This window comes from Terrapene carolina, unplaced genomic scaffold, assembly GCF_002925995.2.
Source record: "Terrapene carolina triunguis isolate 2854851 unplaced genomic scaffold, T_m_triunguis-2.0 Scaffold62, whole genome shotgun sequence".
Taxonomy (NCBI): Eukaryota; Metazoa; Chordata; order Testudines; family Emydidae; genus Terrapene; species Terrapene triunguis.
Window position 1 is genome coordinate 58,092,197 of NW_020664413.1, and position 18,559 is coordinate 58,110,755.

Here is an 18,559-nt window from a genome sequence, read left to right on the forward strand (position 1 = left end):
GCAAGGCAACCAAATGCTCCCCCTGTGAGGTGCTACAGCTCTGCATGGCCCCCAAAGCAGGTCAATGCCTACTAGGTCAAATCCTTGAGCATAACAGTTGATATTGGGATCTTCAATCACTTGGCCACCCCGAATCGCTCCAGAATATAATACTCCTCCGTGTGTTTATTTAAACCAACCATTTTCCCTTTGTAAATAACTTAGGTTTGTTCTCTCTGGGGGTTAAACTCCTTTTGGGCTGAATGCAATGGAGAGCAAGGCCGTTCAGTGCACTGAGACTGGGTTTTACAAGTGTGTAATCCAGAGTTATGTTGCAATACCCAGCTCAGGGTGGAAAATCAGCTACTGCCCTTGTGGGCAGAGAAGTGGATATTGAAGACCACGAGATAGAGGGGTAGCCCCTGGGTAACGAGGTCGCCTCAGGACCCTGCCTCAGTTTCCCCACTCATGCAAGCTGGTAGACCAGCTCACCAGTGTGTCAGTGATGCTCCCACCAATGTCAGTATTTCAGTCCCTTTTCCCAGGGATGTGTTTATTAGTCAAACACAGCTCAACATCAATCTAGTAAACAGGTTCTGCCTTCTGGCCACTCCTAAAACCTCTGTCTCAGAGGGGTCCTGCTGCTGCCCGCACAGCTCTTATCCCCCGCCAGCTCTTTCACCCAGCGAGGGTAGCAAGCCACCTTCCAGGTCTGTTCCCTGACCCACCATGGTGTCTGAACAGGCACCTCCCTTTCATTGAGCTGCTTGTTGGCCTTTTCTCTCACCAGTTGAGGGGCACCTGATCAGTCACAGGTGGGGGCTAAACTATCTCCCCTAGATGCAGGCCTAGAGACTATGGAAGTTAGGGGAAGTGGAGCCCCCAAAGCACCCCTGCCCCATACAGACCCCACCCCACACACAGACCTCAGAATGCTCCTCCCATCCCACTTATACCCCCACAACCCTCCATGAGCCCCCCAATTATCCTGACAGTGCCCACACACTGGTGCTGGAACTAGGGGTGCTGCTGCACCTCCTGGCTTGAAGTGGTTTCCATCATAGACAGGGTTTTCAGTTTGGTTCAATGGCTCTCAGCACTCCCACTGTACAAATTGTTCCAGCGCCCCTGCCGACACACATCTCAGTAGCTCCGACATACACCCCCCCCCCACTTACTCCCAAATCCTGGCCCCCACCACCCTACAACATGCCCATGTCCCTCACAACTCCCCCGCATATCCCCACTCACCTCCAACCCCTCCCCCCAGTCCCCCCATCACTCCCCACAAACCCCATAGCCCACCAACAACTCACCCATAGCCCCTCATCACCCACCACCCTGGGACCTTCCTGGCCACTCACTAGCGCACCTCTGGCTCTGCACTCCACATCCAGGCCAAATCTGGGTAAGTGGCATTGTAACCTAGCACATCGACTTGCAGCACCACTCTGCCAAAACAAAACACCATGGGCAGCAAGTCCCAGAGCCCAGGTCAACAGACTCAGGCTTGTGCTACAGGGCTAAAAACAGCAGTGTAGACATTCCCACTCCGGCTGGAGCCTGGGCTCTGAAACCTGGCCAAGAGGGGAGATTGTTGACCTCCCAGTCAAAAGAGCAATCAACATTCAGTTGCTAGTTTGATGGCATTAGTCGTGGTTTCCTTCATAACTGCCTCCGAACAAACCACAGAAGACGCAGCTAGTTGATACAAAAGTGTGTGTGTGGGGGTGGGGGGGAAATCAAAAAGATTCCAGCTTTTGCGACTGCTGTGAGAACATCCAAACCATGGAACACAATGTAACATAGTGCCCCAAATATGGATTCAAAGGTGAGTTGGATGACAGCCTCTGTCACAGAGGAGGCCGGGAAATGGCTTATGGACGTACAACTGCATTGATAGACTGTTGCTCTGCAGATCAGGGCCACCCGGGGGGGGGGGGGCACAAATGGGGCAATTTGCCCCAGGCCCCACAGGGGCCCCCACGAGAATATAGTATTCTATAGATTTGCAACTTTTTTTTATGGAAGGGGCCCCCGAAATTGCTTTGCCCCAGGCCCCCTGAATCCTCTGGATGGCCCTGCTGCAGATGCCATGCATACAAGAGAGGTCACGCACTGTAGTGAGAGCCCTGCAAGCAGAGTCAGTTGACCTAAGCTTGGAGACTCACTGCTGCGTATTTTCCCCTAGTGTGGATGTACCCTCAGTTTTGGTTTTGGTTTTCTCCCAGTGGTCCAGGGCCCCCTGAGATGGGGGCCCTGTGCAAATGCACATTGGTTAATCTGGGCTTGCTTAAGGGCCATCCCACCCACTGACACTTGCTTCTTCCAAATCCAGTTTGCGATAGGTGAGTAACAGTATCCGGGCACTGGAGCTGCTGTTGATTAACATGTTGCCACCTATTACTCCTTTCCCAAAGAGTCAGCTTTGCTAAGCAAGCTTTGTTTCTCTTTCATGAGTAGCATTGAGTACTTCCTACCGCAAGCTTCAAAAAGCTCAAAGAAACCACACTTCCACCAGGACTCTGACACAAGCGAAGCAAACTAAAGTTTTCCCCCCACATTTTTCAAAGAAAAATATACTCTTTACTGGAAAACATGGGTGTATCTGAAAAATCCACTTTGTGTTGCAACTTACGAGTCATAGTTTCCACCGAGGACTTATGGTAGGAGGAAACAGCCTATCTACCCTCCACCCAATGTAATGAAATCACATTCTTAATTTTATCTGGAAACAGAGGCATCTCCTCCACTCTAAATGGGCATCGGTCACTGAGTACAACTCTTTTTGGTTTAGTCAAAAAGGAGCTCCTTAATTACGTCTGAAGCACCTACTTAAATGAACATAGCAGATCAGATGTATGTCTTCTTGTCAGAATAAGACCAACCAACCAAGAAGCCATTCGCAGACCTGAGCTATGTTCCAGTAAATATAGCACATTTCCCCTTCCATGCCAATATAGCTCACAGCCAATGAGTGGTGATAAGAGCTAATATTAAGAAAAATATGCAGCAGATTTTTTATTTAGAAACTTAGTCATGTTGATTTAGTCATTAGGCAGAACCTCATAGTCCCATGGCCACAGGACCATTTTGAGTTTTTGGTTTTTTTAGTAAGCACTTCCTCTGTTTTCTCTTCTCCTACTAGCTAGGGTTGCCAATTTTAGTTGGCTGTATTCCTGGAGGTTTCATCACATGACATCATCTTTAATTAAAGATTAATTTTTAATTCCTGGAGACTCCTACTACTACCTACTGCAACCCTACTTACATACTGCAAATCTACTACTCACTGGATATGGTCACCAAGTTTCTAGACTATCTAGGATTCAAGAGATGTTTTTTGCCTTCTCCTTTGCCACAGAAACCGTGCAGACAGTCTTGATCAAACCCCCAATTTACATGAAACTCCGTGGGTTTAGGGGGGCTGTTACAAACCTGAGACTCAGATCATGGTTACTGAAGATGTCATTAAAGTTTGTGAACCTTTAGAGCAAGCTTGGCTAAGTTATGAGGTTACATCTAAATCATGAAAATGTCACGGTCCCCACATTTTTCTTTTCCTTTGGACAGCACCTGGTGAAGCACTGTATGTGGTTTCTACTAGATTGGCTTTGAGAGCCATGATTGGTTCAAATCCCCATCTCACAGGGGGTGTCTTCACTGCAGAAGTAACCTAAGCTCTTACTCAGGTGTTGCCCCTAACCCCCTTCACATCCGCCCATAAAAAACAGCTCATGGGAGCTTAGTGGTGCTTTCAACCCAGGCTGGATGGCACAACTTTGGGTATGGGTTAGAACCCAACTTCCACTTTCGTTTGGGCTGGTACTCTACCCACTTTGCAGTGTGGACATAGGCTAAGCCACTTGAGTGTGGATAGTCCTCCTCAGCCTTCCCACAATTTCCCCCCATGTACCCAGAAAAGGTAGATGAGTTCTCCCACAATTCACTGGGAAAGAATCAGAGTGGCTCAGCTTACTGTAGCACAGAGAGCCCTGGGATATGCCCCCAAAGTCCTAATGACATACACATGAGAGTAAATAAATAAATTAAATAAATTAATGGAGATATCCCATCTCCTAGAACTGGAAGGGACCTTGAAAGGTCATCAAGTCCAGCCCCCTGCCTTCACTAGCAGGACCAAGTACTGATTTTGCCCCAGATCCCTAGGTGGCCCCCTCAAGGATTGAACTTACAACCCTGGGTTTAGCAGGCCAGTGCTCAAACCACTGAGCTATCCCACCCCCCAAGTATAGCACCTGTGAGGACACAATAACTCCGGTGGGCTTTGCAGGGTGGCTGCTCGCAGTCAGGATAGGCTGACTTGGGTACTGACCACCTGGGCTAACTCTAGAGCAAAGACAAACCCAAAGTTAAACTCAGGGGAGGAGGCAACTCATTGGAATGAGCCCAAACAAAATAGAGAGAGTCAAGCTGGGCTCTTTTTGGTTCATGCATGATCACCAGCAGAAGAATCTATCGGATGAATTGTGCACTCCTACAGCAAAACTCCCACAGATATCTCCATGTATAGTCCCATCCACTGGATTTTCCCTTCCATGGAAAAGGCAGTAGGATCCCACCCTCACTAGGACAGACCCAAAGAATCTGAGTGGAAGCACTGTGCCTCAGCAATGTCTCCCTCTCCACCCTAGTTCCCTGGCTGTACAGTTCCATCAGGGCTGCAGTTGCCCCCAGGACCATCTGGGGGGTGGGATGTTTTAGCAGGACAGAAAAAAAACGTAGGCCTCATCTGTATTATCTTTTCTGGGGATTTGCCATGGAGCTGAAGATGGATGTGACACCCTGACACCCCAATATTCACCATTGTCATGTAATTAGGATATGTTTTGTACAAAGTATGTCTTGTGAGGTATCATTCTAAAAGTCTTGATCAGCTAGACATTAATATCTCATTGGATTGTATGTGCTATCATCGTATGCGAAGTTATGAAGTTTGGCTATGTTGAAACATGTTGTGAAGTTGAAAGCACCCACAAGCAGCCTTTCAGGTACAACAGTAAAAAGGCCAAACACTGTTAATGGCTTATTGAGGAAATGCACAAAACAAATGACAAATAATGATCATTAGAGCTGTGCAGGAACTGGAATTTCCATTTTTGCAGAAAATTCTGCAATTTCAAGTTTTGTTTTCATTCTGAATCAGAACAAAAATGAAAAAAAAATGTTTGAAATTCCCCGCAAAAACAAATTTTGAAAGCAGTTTTGTTTCGGGTCAAAGTAGTTTGTTTTGATAAAATAAAAATGTTTACTTAAAATATGTTTCCTTATTTCAGTCTTTTATATTTAAATAGAAAGTAAAATTATACAAATTATAAAATATAAAATAAAAAATTGAAACAAAAGTTTTCAAATGAAAAATTGAAATTTTCTGTTCAAAAAATGTGAAAAATGGTTTCATTGGAATTGACATGTTCCCATGAAAAGTTTCACTTTCAACAAAATGGCATTTTCTAATAGAAAAACATTTGACCTGGAAATTTTTTGACTAGCTTTATAAGAATAATATGAGTGCGTTTGCAGTGTCAGGCCCTTGACTAACAATTCTGCTAACAAAGCCAGAAGAAAAAACAACTAACTGATTCTACCAGTGGCCCTGCCATGCAAATGTCCAATGAGTTCTTAGAATGTATTGGGGACAACTTTTTGTTTCAGAAAGTGGGGGAAGTAACCAGAAGGTCAGTCATTTTAAACTTGATTCTGACCAACAGAGAGGAATCTGAAGGTGGAAGCCAATTTGGGTGAAAGTGATCATGAAGTGATAGATTTCGTGATTCTAAGGAAAAGAAGGCACGAGAAGAGCAGAATAAGGACCATGGACTTCAAAAAAGCAGATTAAAACTCAGAACTGGTAGGTAAGCTCCTGTGGGAAGAGAATCTAAGGGATAAAGGAGTTTAGGACAGCTGGCAGTTTCTTAAGGTGACAATATTCAAGGAACAACAACTGCCAACTATCCTGATGAGAAGGAAAAACAGAAGAATAGTAAGAGGCCAATATGGCTCCATCAACTTTTTAGTGACCTGAAAAATCAAAAAGCAATCTGTCATGGCATGTCATTCCCCTGTGAGCCTCTCTCACCTCAGGGCTGGTCTACACTAACATTGTAAGTCAATCTAAGTTACTCTAGTTCAGTTACATAATTGAAGTCGACCTAACTTAGGTTGACTTACAGCGGTGTCTTCATCATGGTATGTCGACGGAAGAGTGTTCTCCTATCGACTTACCGTGTCTTCACCAGACCCACTAAATCGACACTGCTGCATTGATCGCAGCAGTGCAGATTTAGCTGGTAGCGTAGACATGGCCTTAGATTCAGACCACACTCACTATAGACCACCTTCACCACCACTTTGCTTTATTCTAGTGTTCTGTCAGACTCCTGCCTGTGGAATTATTTACACATATAGAAGTCCCAGTCAGCTCCCCTCTTACTTCTGGGGGAAAGAGAGCAATACTAGCAGCAACTGGCTCTGCCTCCCTTCAGGCTCTGCACCCCCTTTTCCAGGGATAGCTTCCTCTCTATCTGCTCTGAGCTGCTGGGGTTGCTTCTTCCTCTAATTAGCCCTTCCGCTGGTTGGCTTGTCTTCCACTTAGATCCAAATTAACCTATACTGGTGAGGATTTGAGTGACAAGTTACCAAGTCAGCTCCTGACTTGGAACTCCTGTCACAGAATCCAACAAAAGGTAGAAAAATGGATGAATTGCTAAAGAGGAGTACAGCAACAAGCATGTAGGGACACAAATCAGAAAGGCTAAGGCACAAAATGAGTTACACCTAGCAAGGGACATAAAAGGCTATTAGAAGAGAGTCATTAAACACATTAGGAGCAACAGAAAGATGAAGGAAAGTGTAGGTCCTCTACTGAGTGGGGAAGGAGAGCTAATAACTGATGACATCAAGAAGGCTGAGGTGTTTAATGCCTAGTTTGTGTCAATCTCCACTAAAAAGGTTAATGGTGACTAGATAGTCAATATTAACAAGGGCAAAGGAACACAAGACAATATAGGGAAAGAACAGGTTAAAGAATATTTAGATAAGTTAGAGGTATTCAAGTCAGCAGGGCCTGATGAAATTCATCCTAGGGTATTTAACGAACTAGCTGAAGTAATCTCAGAATCATTAGCAATTATCTTCAAAAACTCATGGAGAATGGGTGAAGATCCAGAGGACTAGAGAAGGGCAAGCATAGTACCTATCTTTAAGAAGAGAAGCAAAGACTCGACCCAGAGAATTATAGACCACCCAGCCTAACTTCAATACCTGTAAATATACTTAAACAATCAATTTGTAAGCACTTAGAGAATAATAGGCTTATAAAAAGGAACAGCCAGCATGGAATTTGTCAAGAGCAAATCATGCCAAACCAGACTAATTTCCTTCTTTGACAGTGTTACTGGCTGAGTGGATAAGGGGGAAGCAGTAGACATGATATATCTTGATTTGAGTAAGGCTTTTGAGAGAGACCCTCAGTGCTTAATTTTATAGTAAAACAGATGCCGGGGCTCAAGCAAATTTTTTTATTTTCATAACCGACACGGCAAGCCCAGAGGTGCTGGGACTATGAACTGCCAAGCCTAAAAGTTTGGGCTCAGTCCTGGAAAGCCCAGCACAAATTAAGCACTGGAGTCCCTACTTTGCTTATGAGAACGTCATGTGGGAAATGTGGTCTAGATGAAATTACTATACGGTGGGTGCACAAACGGTTGAAATACCTTATTCAAAAGAGTAGTTATCAGTGGTTCACTATTTAACTGGGAAGGCATATCTAGTGGCACCCCACAAAGACCAGTCCTTGAATATTTTCATTAATGACTTGGATAATGGAGTGGAGAGTATGCTTATAAAATTTACATACGACACCAAGTTAGGAGGGGTTACAAGCACTTTGCAGGACAGGATCAGAATTCAAAATGACCTTGACAAATTGGAGAATTGGTCTGAAATCAACAAGATGAAATTCAATAAAAGACAAGTGCAAAGTACTTCACTTAGGAAGGAAAAAATTAAATGCACAAATGCAAAATGGGGAACAAAGAGGATCTGAAGGTTATAGTGGGTCACAAATTGAATATGTGAAAAGCTAATATCAGTCAGTGTGTATTAACAGGAGTGTTGTATGTAGGATAGGGAGGTAATTGTTCTGCTCCACTTGGCACTGGTGAGGCCTCAGTTGGAGTATAGTGTCCAGTTCTGAGGGCCACATTTTAGGAAATGTGGACAAATGGGAGAGAGTCCAGAGGAGAGCAACAAAAATGATAAAAGGTTTAGAAAACCTGACAGATGAGAAAAAGTTAAAAATTGCTCATGTTTAGTCTTGAGGGGAGGTAGGAGAGACCTGATAACAGTCTTCAAATATGTTCAGGGCCCTTATAAAGAAGATGGTGCTCAATTGTCCTCCATGTCCAGTGAAGATAGGACAAATGATTAGATGTTAGGAAAAACTTGTTAATTAGTGGTAGTTAAGTTCTGGAATAGGCTTTCAAGGGAGGTTGTAGAATCCCCAATATGAGAAGTTTTTAAAAACAGGCTGGACAAACAACTGTTAGGGATGGTCTTGGTTTACTTGGTCCTGCCTCAGTGCAGGGGGCTGGACTTGATGATCTCTGAATGTCCCTTCTATGTCTTACTCCTAAGGGAATTCTGCGCCAAATAATAATAATAATAATAACAATAATAATAATTCTGCGCACAATATATTAAAAAAATGCTGCACATTTTATTTGTCAATAAATAAATGTGGAGGCTCCAGCTCTAGCTTCACGGAGGTGGGAAGTCACCCTGAAGTCCCTCCTCCCGCAGGCCATGGACTTGGCAGTGAGGCTGCATCCAACCCTGAGACAGTGCAATGGCTGGGCCTGCCCCAGAAACCCCTTCGCCTCTTGCCCCTCTGCGCCAGGTGTGGGCAGGCAGGCTCAGCCTGGCAGGATCCAAGTGTGGAGGGGCTTAGTGTGGGGGGATCCAAGTGTGGGGTGAGATGGTTCTGTGTGGGGCAATCTGGGTTCAGGTGGCTCGGTGGGGAGGGTTCTAGGTGAAGGTGGTTGGGGCTCAGCAGCGTGAGTCTGGGTGCTGGGGGAGTAGGGCTCATTGGGGTGGGGGTCTGGGTGCAGCTGGTTTAGGCTCAGTCAGGTGGGGGTCCCAGTGCAGGGGGCTCATCGGAGTGGTCCAGGGGCAAAGGGCTGGTGCTTATTGGGGGGGGGGATTGAGTGTGGGACGCTCATCGGGGGTTGTCTGGGTGCAATAGGTCCAGATGCATGAGGGTTGGGTGGATGAGGGAGCAGCTCTCCATGCAGTGAGCCCTCCTCCTGTGGCTGAGGCATGATGGGGGCAGGAAGCAGGCAGAGAAGGTGGTGCAGAGCTTCCTGCAACTGGGAGAGGTTTCAGGGGGTGAGTCTGACCCGGCCCTGGCTGCTCCTTGTGGGAGAAGAGGAGATGAGCCCATCACAGTGTAGGAGCCACTGGCTGGGGCATCCCCAGCCCCGCTCACAGTGATTTACCTCTCTGCTGGCTGCTCTGGGTGCCCAAAACAACATGGCTGCATGGCTGGGGAGAGGCACATGACTGCTCTTTGGCTTCCCTATCAGAAAGTCATTTTTCTGCAGGGAAGCAAAGAAATCTGTGGGGGACATGCATTCTGCATGTGTGCAGAATTCCTCCAGAAGTAATGTCTATGATTCTGTGCTAATGGCATAAGAAATAGAGGAAGTACATTTGTCTGTAGAGTAAGGGTACGTCTACACTGTAAAGAAAAACCTGTGGCTCAGAGTCTCAGGGCTCAAAATAGTAGTGTAGACATTCCTTTTAGGGCTAGAGGCCAGAGTCTGAGACCCTCCCCCCTCGCCAGGTTAAACAGATCAAGCAAGGATGTCTACACTGCCAATTTTAGCTCTGCAGTCCAAGCCCGAATCAACAGAACCAGGCTCTGAGATTTGATGCTACAGATTTTTCTTTCCAGTGTAGACGTACCCTATGTGGCTATAACTTTGAGCACACAGAGAGCAGAAAGTGCCATCATCCTATGTACGTTCAAAGCAGTCAAGCCACTTTTGCCAGTATTCTGTTTCTCAATAAGCCCAGACAGCTCTTCAGACAACTCAGGATCAAGATTAGCAGCACCAGCAAGTCCCATCTTCACTGAAGCAATTAGATCAGGATCTTTTATCAAGATTGAAAGGCTAGCTATATATTGATGGCATTAACTTCAGTACTAGTAAGATAAAAGTAGATATATTAAAATGAGCGATTAACCACACAGCTTCCAGGAATTGAAACTGTAGAAACTAAGTTGCCCCCTTTTTTTTTTTAAAAAAAGAAAAAAAAACCCAAACACTCTTGAAAGGAAGATTTTACATAAGCACATGAAGCTTTTGATCTGCACAGAATGAATCTAAGATATAGAAGTGTTCATCTGTCTGTTCCCCCCCGCACACACATTGTTTAGGGCAGACAGACACTGCAGCCCTTTAGATGTTTGTTCTCCAGCAGTGCCCAGTAGCTGGACCTGAGCACGAGTGCTAGGGATTGGAGGTAATTAGATCCAGAAAGTCCCCCAGGAGCGAGCTGGCCCAGGAATAGGGACTCCCGTAGGGGATCTGGGCAAGAAACAATGGTCGAGCTAACCTTCAGACTGGGAAGACTACATAGGGCTATATAAGCCTTCTAAGACTTTCCTTGTATAACCAAAATGTAAACTTCTTCTAGCCTTAGTGGATATTTGCTGACTTTCCAGCTGACCTCCCTAAATCATCTGCCTCCTTGGGTTTCAGACCCTGATTCTTTCAGCCAGTTCCAGATTTGCCTCCCAGTGGAGTTTTGAAAGTCTACAGGAGCCACAGCTGATAGAAACCAAAGAGCTGCGTGAGCAATTCACTAAGTGACTAAAGACTTCAGACCCTGTGGCAACAGAAGCCAGAGGACACTGGGAAGGAGAGCAGGAATCAAGCTCTGGAATCTGGGGGGGGAAGGTGGGAAGAAGGTATTGCTGGCAGGGAAACAAGGACCATGCAAGAGTTTCTAAGCTCCACAGGTTTCTCTGCTTCCTGCCTTCTCCTGGCTCTGAGCTCCTGCAGTGGTCTGTGGCTGCCCCCATTCCTAGTGCTAAGAGGAGCTGAAGAACTGAGTAAGATATACTACTCCGCCTTCCACTGTATGTCAGACATTTTAAAACAAAATCTTTGTCAAGCGAGAGTTAAGGCTGGGAAGAGGTATCAGAAAAAAAAAATCTTAAATACTTTCTACTGATAAAAATAGTCAGACCTGAAAGCAAATCAATTTTAAGGCTAAAAGTTACAGAAACCTAAAAATGTGAAAGTATAGTAGTGTCTGCATTATAAACATGGGCTCAGAGTCAGGTTTGAGCTCAAGTCTCCCTACTGGCCACACACAAATCTGTTTGATTCAGGATGTGGGTCCAACCCCTGTTATTTTGACGTGTGGATGCATCTCAAGCCCCAGGCATAAGTCAGAAGATCTGCATAGTGCAGTATGGATGTATTAACATGGTTGTGAGGCCCAGGTCCAGCAATTGTAAATCCAGGATTACAATGCACTGTTGACGCTCAAGCATGGACTTGGAAACACTGAGACCATAAGCCTGGGTCCTACAGACTCTGGTTTACAATGCGATGTAGACATAACCAGGCTGGTTGCCTCTAAAAGTAACTATGCCAATCCCCTGAGAAAAAGCTATAAACCAAGATAACATTTACCCATAAACTCTTTAGCCTCTTCACTGACCATGAAACTGCAACACAATACTCTGACAGCCCTTGTGCTAGCTTTTCCAGGCATATCCAGTCCGCTTGGAAAGATGGATATTACAAATGCCTGATTGAACAAATGGCGTGCTGAAGGCAATCATTCCCCATCCTTCATCAAAGTGTAATTGGACACAACGCTGGAATATCTACATGGACAAACCACTCAGATACAGCTTCTCAGAGGCCAAAGGCTAGTGGCAAAGTCACATATCAAGTATTGGAGCTATATTATGAGACCAGTTGTAACACCAGATGCTGAGATTCACAATGTACCCCCAGTACACAAGCTGTACAAGCACAGCGTCTTCCTCACATTTAAAACCTGTACATAGATTTCAGTTTTCTTAAGACCCTTATGAAAACAGTGGAATGGAAGATGGGGGGAGTAAAGCAAGGAAGACTTGGTCCATACTACCTAACCATTTTCCTCTTGGTGTCTTGTCAGACTCATTAAAACTCCTTCCAAAAGGAGAGTATATATTATGGGCTCAATTTTAAAAATATCCCTAAGGTCCAAGTATGAGGCTGGATATTAGAAGAGGAGAGGGAATCTTCAAGTGCCCCAAGTCACTACTTCAGATGGAGCTTAATATGGTGGTGACAACTTTGTAACTCTTCTACCAGGTGTCATTAGCAGTAGTAAGGGCCAGGATCAAACATTGTCATTTAAAATAAATTCAATGATTGGGTCAAGTGCCCCCCCCCCATAGTTAACTAACATTTATGGCATGCCTCTCACACATGCACTTGCGAGGTGGGGAGGGGTGCCAGACTAGTTACCCTTCCTCTAAGTTATTCAACTGCTGTTCCATGTGGACAGGGGTTATAAAGCATGTGGATGCTATTGGTCTCCATGCAGGTGGATGCAGGGTGGGAAGAGCCTTGGCTTTTCCCGCAACACACTAGCTAGCACAGTAATCAGTGCCTGGTAGAGGGTTGGTGTAGATTACTTCTTACCATGAAGCAAGGGAAGGAATTGTGAAAGTCTATGACTATGTGAAGTTATGCAGCAACCCATACACATGGTGAGAGACAGTCTCAGTCTTGCCCTCAGGATGGCTCTTCATTTGCTTTCATCAAACGGTGCTCTCCCTCCAGTTCTCAAGGGGAGAGGTGACTATGATGCAGAAAGCCAAAGTTAAAACTGGCTTTAACATGTTGGCCATTTCAGCAGAGCTGCCATGGACTCAATGAGTAAGCAGACTGAGCCATGCTAGAAACCTATAAATTGTTTCTTCAGCTCATAGCTCAGGCACATCAAAAGAGCTGTGTGAAGGACCTAGTGTTGTATCTGACTTTTCCTGAGTAGTGGACTTTGGTTTCTAGTAGTGCCAAACTGACAGCCTTCACAAATGGGAAGGATGGTCCAGTTGTCAGGGCACCTGTCTGGAACCCAGGAGACCTACTCTGCCAAACTAACTTTCCGTGTGACCTTGGGAAAGTCACCCCATTTCTCTGCGAAATGGGGATAAATTCACTAACACACTGTTAAAGGTTACGGGGACCAGGTCAGAACCTAAGATAGATTGTTCTGAATATTGTTCACCAAGTAAGTAAACAGGTGTCCTATGAGAATGGGTGTGGAGTCAAGCAGTTTTGTTTCTGAGGGAATGTGAGGGTCCACTGCCTCCAAACCCTTCCCTCTCCCACCCTGCTGCTATCAGCTGACTTTAGGGAACAGCAGTTAGAATGGATGGCCCTCGTGGTGTGCTAGATTACTTAAAACAAACGCAGTGAACTTACATTGTTTCCTTTTTAGCTGGTTAAACTTTTAGATCAACTCACCCTGAAATGATGTTTGTGCAACAGGAAAATGCGGTATCAAGATTATCAGAACAAGGTAGGTAATTGTACCTTTTCCTGTGAGTTGACAGAGAAAGATGACAAGGGAACCACAGGTCACTGATGCAAATACAATGGCACAAGGCCAGTAACCTGCATTATGTGCAGGGTAAGTGTTTTACATAAATTTGAATAAGATTCAAGTAAGATCAAAAATAGGTTCAAACTTTTCTAGGTCAATTCATTTTTTTGGCATAGGGTGGCCAGATGTCCCAATTTTATAGGGACAGTCCCAATATTTGGAGCTGTGTGTTATATAGGCGCCTATTACCTCCCACCCCCATCCTGATTTTTAATACTTGCTGTCTAGTCACCCTATTTTGGCATTACACACTGACGTTACCCGGGGTATGATCTGGACTGTTGAACAGCTGTGTCCCTCAATTCTCCAATCTGGGGTGTCTTTTACACTGTGAAAGCAACCACTCCTGGTCTGCTCACACAGCCTCCAGCATGTGAATCACTCCAAGCTGTATTATGAGTGCTTTAGCCAGCCACTCTTGAATTATCTTACAGTGTGGATTATCTTACTTGTCCCTGGAAATGTGTCTCCTGTACTGCCCAGGGTGGTTAGATGTGTGTGTGTGTGTGTGTGTTCTCCCTGTGTGCTGCCCCAGCTCTGCGCAGACAGCTGGCACGGCAGACCTCGAGCGAACTGCCCCATGACCACAAGCTCCGTTAAGGTATGAAGGCACCAGGCCAGGTTTATTGTTGACAAAGCATGGTAATAGCACCTGGCAGACTCTACAAGGATCCTAAGACATGTATGCCTGTGACAATGGACGTAGCTCAGTGAATGGCGAGACTTTCCATTCCCCCCTCAGCTGGGCAAAGATACTCCCTCTGAGATACATCTTTATACCCTGATACAAACAAATTACGTACTGGCTCTGACATAGTTACTGCCCTCTGATGTGGCTAGTTATCACCTTGTACATGTTGGTTCAATTAAAACATCTCTATTATGTACTGTCATCCTTATCTTTTAGGAGGGGTCAGTGTGTTCTTGTTATCCTCGGGGAATGTTTTTGTACCATCCTTGATATCAGGATGTTCCCATACCAGATGATATTGGGATTTGTTTGCGTGAGGACTCTGTGCTTAGCACTTCTTAGGAATGTGTATTTCTGCAATATCAGCCCTGTTCTTGCCAGATTCTGTGAGCAGGTCCTGCCTCATACCAGGGCTCTGATACCAGGGCTTATGTCTGTTCCTAGGACACCCAGTACAGGGGCAGCGAGTTATATGGGCCCCTGGTGCCCGGGCTCCAGGAATATTCAGGGCCCGGCTCCACCAGTGTTTGGAGCCGGGTCTGTCCCTCGGCCCTGCCTGGAGCATTCCCCAGCCCCCACGCCCCACCCCCTGCGGCCCCGGAGCATCCCTGCCTGATTGAAAGCAGGCGGCTGCCCTGATGCTCCGTGCTGCTCTCCCTCGCCTGCTGCCTAAGGCCAGGCTACAGGACAAGAGCAGTGCCGGCGGCAGGCTGAGGCAGCTGGCTGCTGCTGCACCTGAGGAGGGGGAGGAGGCACACACATGATTGGCAGCCCTCCCCACCCCCCCCCTCCCCCAGCACACACCGGGAGGCAATGCCAAGGGGGCTTCCGGCCGGGAGACGTCTGGACCTCACTCACCTGAGCAGCTGCTGGGGCTTTGGTGAGTGTCTGACCCTGTGATCTGCGCTCCCCGCCTCAGCCACTGCTCCTGCCCCACCGTGGGCAACGGGCAGCCCCATGCCCTGTGACGCTATGTGAGGGGCAGCAGGCTGCAGCAGGGGAGGGGGCCACATGTGATGGCAGCCCCCCCCTCGGCACCCACCCACCACAGGGGAGGCGAGGGGGCTTCCTGGACCTGAGCAGCTGGGGCTAGGGTGAGTGTTGTGACACTCTGCGCCCCCCCGCCCACAGTCACCGCTCCCGCCCCACCCTGGGCAAGGGGCAGCCCCATCCCCAGTGAGGCTACGGTGAGGGGCAGCAGCAGGGGAGGAGGCCGCATGTGATGGCAGCCCCCCCCCTTGGCACCCACCATAGGGGAGGTGAGGGGGCTTCCTGGACCTGAGAGGGGCCTTAGGAGCACGTGCAGTGACAGTGGTGTGAGGTGAGGGTGCAGTCAAGGGAGCTTGCTGCACCTAGAGCTTGCTGCACCCGAAGCTCCTCATACTCAGCCCTGCCCCATGCCAGAGTCTGCACCTTCAGCCAGCGCCCTCATGCCCTGCATCCCAACCCTCAGCTTCAGCCCTGAGCCCTCTCCTGCACTGGGAATCCCTCATCCCCAGCCCCAAGAGCCCTCACCTGAGGGAAAAAACACACCACTTAAAATTTGGCGGTCAATTCGGGGTATGCTCGTGTTTAGCACAATACTTGATTATTTTACACCCTTTAAAGTATATAATTGGTTGTATATGGGTACAACAAAATATAACTTATTGAAGTAGGTGAGTGCTGCTTCTGACTGTCCACTTTTAATTGGCCCTTGTAATCTTGTGGCACCGGGGCGTTGTAGCTTCGTTTTATCCCATCAACAAATTCTTGATTTGTAGGACCCGTAATAATCAACAATGGATAAATTCTTAATAAAATTACCCAGAGAAAAAAAAAGGGTAGTTCATCAAGTGACAGCCTGAGTTCGACACCCAGCTTGCAAACTGAAGTTATACAAAAGAAAGATGTGGCAAATCTACAAGATAAGAAAAGGAATTTTCAGCATTCTTGGCTCTCAAGATTTACGTGGTTGGAGTACAATAGCGAATTAGACAGAGTTTTTTGCTCAGTCTGCAAAAACGGATCTTAATATTTTCTACAAAGGCCGAACCAACGTTTATTTCGTCCGGATTTCAAGATTGGAGACACGCATTGCATAGTTTTACATCACACGAAAGATCCTCCTGCCACAAGGAAGTGGTAATGAAGTATCCTGCTCTGCAATTGCAGGTAAATGTTTCTGCACTAATGTCACCCAGTTACAGAAAAGAATCACAATCAGCTAGGAATGCATCGCACAAACTTTTTTTAACGGTGTTCAATGCGTAGCTCAACAAGAAATAGCATTACATGGACATAATGAGAGTGATTCAAATTTGATGCAGGTCTTGTTGCTACACAGGACAGATTCAGAGGAACTGAGACAGTGGCTTAGTCGTACAAAATACAAGTGGCTGTCACATGAGGTTATTAACAAAATATTATATAGCATGGCAATGATGGCACTAAGACAAATTGTGCAAAAGATAAAGGCTTTAAAGTTTTATGCCATTGTAATGGAGGAGACTACCAAGTTGTCAAGAATAGAACTAGTAAGTTTTTCTTTAAGGTTCTTTTCTAGTGAAGACTGGGAGATTTGAGGAGTTTATTGGGTTTTACCAAACTGACACAATGGATGCTGCTTCTCTTTTCAAAATTGTGGAAGATACGCTTCTCAGGTGTGATCTGCCCTTCTCCGATTGCCGGCAGCAGTGTTACGATGGAGCCAGTAATGTGTCTGGCAAATTTACTGGGGTCCAAGTCAGAGTGAAGGAACGAGAGCCGAGAGTGGCATTTGTGCACTGTACTGCACATTCCCATAACCTTGCCACACAGAATGCCCTGCATAATATTCAAGAGTGTCGTTATAGGTTTTCGATGGTGAAAGATCTCAACAAGGCCTTCAGGGAGTCACCAAAGCGTATGGCAGCATTCAGAGAGTTTCAGAGTGAAGGGGAGCCTTCTTTACAACCATTGTGCCCACCAAGATGGGCACTAAGGCGCAGTAGCATTAAATCACTGCTCCACAACTATGAGGCCATGATGAACTGCCTGGATGAATTTAGTTACTCTTCCCATGAATTTGGCTCAAAATATAGTGGATTCTCGAAGCAACTTCAATCTTTTTCAACTTACTTTACACTAACAGTTCTTGTGAAAGCCATGGGGCCTGTAGAAGAAGCTAATGCAAACATTCAAAGCCCAAACAGGTCACTGGCAAGCGTTATGAAGAAAGTTGGCCTGTTGCAAGAGGTGTTGAGCAGGATGTGCACTGACTCGTCATACAATCACTTCTGGGAAACAACAGTAGAGAAGGCAAGAAATCTTTATTTAGATGATCCTACTCTCCCGAGAAAAAATGCAAGCCACTGAGATGGCTCGACCATGGAAGCCTTCCTCACACCTTCAGTGACCCCAAAGAGTATTTTCATCAAAACTATGTCAGGATCATTGATGTTGCAAAGTTGCCATTGAATAGAGGTTTTCAACAGAAAAGCTTTCCATTCGCAGTAAAATTGGAGAAGCATATAACTGTTGCAGCAAATGGCTTGAAAAAGGACATTGTCCCAATAAGTGAAGATGGTGATATTAACATGGAGAGGCTATTTCTTCATTTAGAACTGATAAGTGATATTTGCAGGTCGAGAAATTACCAGCTTAACTCGGTGAGCGAAGTGAAGCAATTTCTGAAACAAAACGAAGGCTTGAGTGACATATTGTCAGAAGTTCCAATTCTCCTGAAATTATTCTACACAATTCCAACTACAACCTGCACTGCTGAGCGATCATTCAATTGCCTGCGCAGACTGAAAAATTATTTGCGAATGACAATGGGCCAAGAACGTCTAAATCACTTGGCATTTCTGCACATTCATAAGAACTCTACCTCTGAATTAGACATTGCAAGTATCCTGGATGATTTCATTTCAAGAAGCAAACAATGACAAAAAGTGTTTGCTGCCTCCTGAAGAACATCGCAAAAGAAGGGGCTATATTTGTTTTAATTTTAGAAAGTATTTGCTTTTGAGGGTTATTGAGTCAAGAGTGCTTGGTTGTTTCCGTATTCAAGAGTATTAATAAAGTTGATATTCTTAGTTACATAATTTTTTCTTATGACAGTGATATTGTGCAATAAAGGGATATTGTAAAGGCTTCCTGTTTCCAGTACATTTTTACACACACACACACACACACACACACACACACACACACACACACACA